Below are 7,326 nucleotides of genomic sequence, written 5' to 3'. Positions count from 1 at the left end.
AAGAAAACAACATAAGTTTCATTCTGAGACCTCTTCTCTTGGATCATTCAAAACCATCATCTAGCTACATACTCTCATGCCCTTTCCTTTGTGTGTACACAGAAAGAGGGAACGAGGGAACAAAGACACAGGTGTCTTTTCTCATAAAGGCACTAATCCTGTTGGATCAGGGCCTAACCTTATAACCCCATTTAACCTTTATTACTTCCTTATATGCACCATCTCCAAATACAGCCACACTGGGCTTTTGGACTTCAAGATAGGAATTTGGGGAGGATCCCAGGGGACACAAACAATCAGTTCATAATAGGCCCCTAAACAGGGTGGGCTTTCCCAAGAACTTATTAGTAATATTTGAGAATGCTTACAGGAAATTCAGAACCATAATTTGATTATTAGCATAATATATATTATTTGCTTTAATACTACAAGAATAAGGCTTTCTAAAGAATATCAGGGAAGAGAAGACAGACCATTCACATGGGGCCACTTTCCTAAGAAAAAGAATTAGCATGAGAGGGACTGGATAATGCTTCCTGTAGAACAGAAGTCAGAAAAGGGATCAAGTGTTGGAAGGGTGAACTTTGAGGGGGAAATGGAGAGGTGTCGCCAGAGAACTGGGAGAAGTATGTGCAATGTGTGGTGTTCTACTCCCCAGCTCTTTCTTTATAAGATCACAAGTCTATCTGAATTCCTTATGAAACACAAAGAAAGGGCCAAGCCAGCAATTATTTGCAACCAGGAAAGTACCACACTTTTGGAAGTAGGGAGTAATGTGTGGCTAGCAGTGTTTTAGAGTGTTATGACAACCACAAAGCACCATTTAAAAAGACTTAATGTCCACAGTGCAAGGGGTGGTCCCATGGATTGAAGAACAGTGTTTTCCAAATTTCAATCAGTTTAGTCTAAACTTTCCTGTCTCTGAGGAGTACCTGAGCCCCTGGGTCACCGTTATTTGTCTATTCATTGACTCATACATACATTCATTAAATTCCTACTAAGTATAGAAAAGCTGGGATAAACCAACATGAGTAATACACGGAGCTTGCTTTCAGGAACTCATACTCTAAACGCACAATTAAATATGATGCTCTATGATATGCTCTGTAGTAGTTGTATAAATAGAGCAATAAGACAATGATTAATTCACACTGTGTAAGAATAGAGAGTTGTGCATCAGAGAAAATACATTCTAGCTGGTCTAGAAAGGATGATTCGAATACCAGCAAGTTTTCATTGCAGAAGTGAGGGAGAAGGCAATTTGGTTGGAAGGAGCAAGCAGCACAAAGGCATGGAGGCATGAAAGGATGGATATGGTGTGCATCACGTAGCAGAAGATATGAAGTATGATTTTGGTAGGTGAGACAAGAAAGACAGGTTGTGATGGGATTGTGAAAATCCTTGTAAGTCATTCTAAGAAGCTGGATTTCAATCTGTAGGAAATGGAGACCTATCAGAGAATCCAATCCAGATAAATGCCATAATTATTTGTAACTTAACAAACAGCTCACAGCAAGGAAGGGGATAAAAGGAGGAAGACTATTTGAGTGCACTGCATAGTGCAGAGGAGAAAAGATCAAGAGAGTGGGAAAGGAGAAAGTAGAATCAGAAGAATAGAGATAGGTATTTCAGAGCTGGAGTCGACATACTCCATGTACTGTGGGGAAGTTAATTAAAAACAGTCTGGGGCGGGAGGGCTTACCAGGTTTCTGTGACACCAGTTAAAAGTAAAATTTAGCGATATAACTCTTTCCAATATTGGCATTTTATGGACTTATAGAAGACCAAATGAGGAAAGAAAAACAGAAAGCAATTTATTGTAACAAAAGCTACATGAACTTGTGTTAATTATGGATAAATATTTACTTCATCAACTATGAGTTTACCCTTCTACGGTTCCCTGAAGAACTGGCTGGGTAAAATCTACTGTGTTCCCGACATGCCATTGGGCTTTAAAGATAATCTCTTTCAAGGTAAGGATATTTCAACATACAGCGATACCTCTGAAATTTCTTTCTCTACAAATTTGGTCTCACACTTAACTTGTTATTATGTTTTCCTATAATCAGGACGTGGCCCATCTGTTTAATAATGCATTAGCCTGAACAATGTGGATGGGATTGATGACAAAGAAAAAAGCCAGCAATAGGATATTGCTGCTGTTTTAATCTTTACAAAGCTTAAAAATGAGGGTCTAAATGTCTCCAGTAAGCCTAACTCACGGAATGGACTATCTGTCTTTTCCCAGACAGGAAGTCACTTTGCTTTTCCTCATTTCAATGCACCACCATTCACTTGAAGATTTGGGAAAGGTCATTGAACAGGGTTCTAGCATTGGCTCTGTGTACACTAATTTCCAAGAAGGCTGACCAGATTCTCAAAATCTACTCAGCTTATTAGAGATGCTGCCCTTTGGGGTCAGCTAATTCAGCATGTCACACTGAGGCAAAGGATTTCCAAACTTGTTGGATTATGGCTTCTGGCAATAGAAAGGCTTATCCTCTCTGTTTCTGTTTTGATTCCCTGTTGTTTCTGAACTTTCAGAAAGAAAGTCAGTAGCTATCAAACATACTTGATTTTTATTACACCATTTCTGTGTAATCACACTCTATAATTGTTTAAGTGCAATGCTCATGTTATTAGAGAAGAAAATAAATACAAGTCAATTGTGGTTGTACAGTTATACTTAGAGTCTGAACTGATAACACAGAAGAGGTTCAACCTTAATACTTTCCAGTTAGGCAAAAGGCAAAGTAATTCTATTAATGTTTTATTGTGTAATTCTAGAATTTCGCAACTAGCATTTTACTTCCTTTGGTCCAGGAATGTTTCTTACTTATCCAAATATTTCACACATGCCATTAAACACATGCTAGTGTCCTTATATACTTACCTAGTCCACAGTTCCAAAAGGTAAGCCATCATTTACAATGGCTAGACTTTATTGAGAATTTATTGTGTGCTAGTTATCGTGTTAAGTGCTTCAACTGTATTAACTCAGGTAATCTTGTGGAACTTGGGTGGCTCAGTGGGTTAAGTCTCTGCCTTCAGCTCAGGTCATAGTCTCAGTGACCTGGGATCAAGCCCCGCATCAGGCTCTCTGCTCAGCAGGGACCCTGCTTCCCTGTCTCCCTCTGCCTACCTCTCTGCCTACTTGTGGTCTCTCTCTCTCTGTCAAATAAATAAATAAAATCTTGTAAAAAACAAAAAACAAAACTCATGTAATCTTCACAGTGTCCTGCAAGAGTGCTACTATCATCACTCTTCCTAGTGTTCCAATAAGCTACAGGTGCAAGGTAAGTTTTCTAAGGTAACAAAGCTCGTAGGTAGGCGAACTGGGGTTCTTATTCCAGAGTCTGTACTCTCAACCACCAAGGAATAACTTTTGTTGTTTAAAATATGTACACACATAGGAACAAGTCATGAAGGGTCTAATTAGCCTTTTCCAGTGATGGGACTTCACATAGTCTTAATTGTATTTTTATTTTTATTTTGAGATAAATCTAAATTTACAGAAGTGTTGTAGAAAGACTACTACTATGTAGGCTTCCTATATAGTCTTTGCCATGCTTCCCCTAATGTTAATATCCTACATGATCAGAGTATAATTTTTGAAACCAGGAAATTAATACTGGTACATTAATTGTACCAGTATTAATTACTGTACAGTATTAATGACTGGTACAGGTAACTAATACTGGTACTGGATGAGCTAAAGTACAGACCTTATTCAAATTTCACCAATTTTTCCACCGATGTCCTTTTTCTGTTCCAGGACCAAAACAAGGATCCCATTGAATTTAATAGTCATGTTTTCATAGTTTTCTCTAATCTGTGACAGTTCCCCAGTCTTATCTTTCCTGACCTTGACACTTTTGAAGACTGCTGGTCAATGGTTCAGCAGAGTGTTTGTCAATTTGGGTTTAACGAATATCTTCTCATAATTAAATTGAAGTTACACATTTTGGGCAAGATTATCACAAATTGGTATCCTCTGCATCATAACACAGTATACCTGATGTTGATAGATCTTAATTATGATGATATTAAGATTAATAATTTTAATTTGGTGTTTGCTAAGTTTCTCCCTGTTTTCCCTTTGTATATAATAAATACATTGTGTAAGACCTTTTGAGATTATGCATATGCCTGTTTCTCCTAAAACTTTTACCCACTAATTTAGCAACCATCCATCAACTGTGTCTACAATTATTACAGGGCGGTTTACCTAATAAAGTTTGTATTTCCTTTGCGTCTTCTACATTGATGAATTGGAATTCGTCTGTAAGAAAGAGTTACTTCTCTTCTCCCCCATTTTCCTATTTGTCTGATTTACTTATTTATATTTACATGGGTTATAGATAATTCATCTTAGTCTATCCATTATAATTCAATACTGTCATCTATTTTTTTTCCAGGTTTGGTCACTGGTGGCTCCTTTAGTGTGGCTCCTGTATCCTTTCAATACAATCCATTCTTTTTCAATCACTTCCTTATTTTCTGGTACAAAAATATATTCTAAGGTCTTGTATTTTCCCTAACCCACTATGGGAATCAGCGATTTCTCCAGAGACCTGATTTCTTTTATTGGAGAATGGTAGTTAGAAACCAAGGTCTGGCAATAGGCATGCCCATTGCTGCTGGAGTCATCTTTTTTCTAGGCACATTCAGTGGACTGAGTAAAAAATATGTGTATGTAATATCAATCACATATACATATGCACATCTATGTTTATCTTTGTAACTATCTGTAAAAATATATGAAAAACCCCAGATTCATATTGGCAGCTCCAATTTCAATTCAACACCACAGGGTTCATTTTAGCCTATTCTTATTCCTTATTTGTAACATTTTTCTCCAACCAGAAGAAATGTGGCTTTAATAATCTACAATATGTTTCACTTATTTGTGCAATCCTAGTATACCCAAAATGCAGCCTCAGAATTGCTAATCCATATTGCTATAAGAAAATAATAATTACCAATGAGAAGACAGCATGCACATACAATTCTTTTGGTCTTTTTTTTAAATATTATTTTCCAAAATAGGTTAGTTCTTTCCTTCCCCACCCCACCATTTTTTAATATTTATCAATAAACATATATTATTTTGTACATTTTTAAGACAATATTCTCTGTTGTCTGTATATTGGCTAGAGGATAGAAACTGTTGTGAACAAAATAAAGTATGAAGGTGAAAACAAAGACAAGTTTCCTAAGTGATACTATTATCTTTACCACCATGGTAACACGGGTTTACAAACACTCTTGTTGGGTTTGTGGAACTTGGTCTCAAGATGGTCTGAAGCTCCAGCCTCAGCCCATCCCAAGGCTGCTCAGCTGTTGCATTGCGTGTGTCATCCCTCTTCACCTGCCCTGAAGACAGTCTCATCATTCCAACTCCCCAGAAAGGGGAGTTCAGGACCTTTAAGAACCCTTAAAAAAGAAAGCAAGAGAGTACAATCACTGATATTATTTGTAAAGAAATCAAGTCAACAACATCTTTTGTGTCCTTCATCAAAGTACATTCCAGAATGCTTTGGCAAACATCGTGAACCATTAGGTTTACGCTGATAAATTTACACTCTTGGAAACATAGTATTATATATATATATTTGATTACTCATAATGCAGATGTGACATTGTCGTAGCAAAGAAATTAGGAAACTTCAAATAAACTGACCATTTCCTTTGCATGGAGATGAATCACACTTCGACACTCATTCAGGCAGTAAAACACAGCAATTCTAGGCTTGCAGCACAAAACCGCCTTTCCAGTAAAAGCAATCACTCATTAAAATGTGAAAATAACAAGTCTTCCTCCGGAGTTGTTGGTAATTAATAATAGCAATTAATTTCACAAGGCCAATAGGATTTGTAGATTAGAAAGCCATTAATGGAGAGAGATATCATTTTGTTTTAATCACTACTCACTTGCCTCCAAACCAAAAAAAAAAAAAAAAAAACCTGTCCACCTCATGACAAGCTCATTCTTTCTCCTGCCACCCAACTGCTCAGAGAGGTAACCCCTGCACTTCCAGCATCAACACATGGGTGCCCAGAGTCTCTCCTTCTGGAATTCCCTGAATCTAAAAGCAGTGGCCTGCCTTTCCTTCAATTTATTCCAATTTCATGTTCATTTCATTAGCATCTTAATTCCTTCCGAAGCATTCTTGGAAATCAGGGTAAAAGCAAATCACATTTTGCTTTAGTTGTCTGAGGCTTTATTTCTTGTGTGGAATCCAAGGAAATCATATATATGCCCAATAGTGTGTCACAGAAGCAAAAATATTGTAAGAATAAAACTTTTATCAAAATATACTTGTCAATAACATTCAAAGTCTTAAAAAATAGTCTTGTGTGTTACACAATGTTTACACATAGGCCCAGTGTACTAAAAATGCACATGGACAATGAAAACCTCACGTGTACTGTTAAAAAGGAATAAAACGAAAATCAGTATGTTGACTTTAACACTGGTCATATTTATAATTAATACACCTCTGGTTGATTTATAATTTAGAACATCTGGAATTAGAAGAAAGTAGATGGGAGACAATTTGGATTATTCACTTTATTTTAAATATCTGTTCAGAAAGTTTGAGGTTTTTCTCTCCTCTTTCTCTCTCCCCTCTCTCATCACTCTCTTTTCGTCTCCTCCCCTCCCCTGTCCCCTTTCCCTTTTCCTCTGGCATCTTACCCTCTCCATTAATGTGTCCATAACACACAGAAGCAACCAGTCTTTTGCACTAACTTCTTTCCTTCGGGAGAAATGAGGATGATATTTACTGTCATTTTTTTTTTTTGACATTTCAATAAGGGGTTTTCCCCAGTTTTATTAAGCTATAATTGACATGTAAAAGTGTAAGATTTTTAAAGCAGACATTGTGGTGTTTTGCTCTATGTTTACATTTTGAAAGTATTCACCTCATCTGGTTAATTTTAACACATTTACCAACTCATCTGTCTCTTTCTTAAATGAATACACGTACCACACTTTAGTTTTACTGTCTTAGCACATTTCAGCTCTATATAATACAGTGTTATCAGCTATTGTAACCATGTTGTACATCAGGTCCTTAGATCTTATTCTTCTTACAGCTGAAAGTTTGTATCATTTTACCACCCTCCTTCTAGTTCCCCTGTCCCCTAGTCCCTGACAACACTTTTTTATTCTCTGTTTCTATAACTTAGACCTTTTTAGATTCCACATATAAGTGATACCACACAGTATTTGTCCTTCTCTGCGGGCTTACATCACTTAGCACAATGCCCACATTTTCACAAATGGCAGGATTTTCTTCTTTTTCATGGCTGAATAATATT

Source organism: Meles meles, chromosome 2, assembly GCF_922984935.1.
Source record: "Meles meles chromosome 2, mMelMel3.1 paternal haplotype, whole genome shotgun sequence".
NCBI lineage: Eukaryota > Metazoa > Chordata > Mammalia > Carnivora > Mustelidae > Meles > Meles meles.
The sequence above is the reverse complement of the archived record's forward strand: the minus strand, read 5'-3'. Positions refer to the sequence as shown.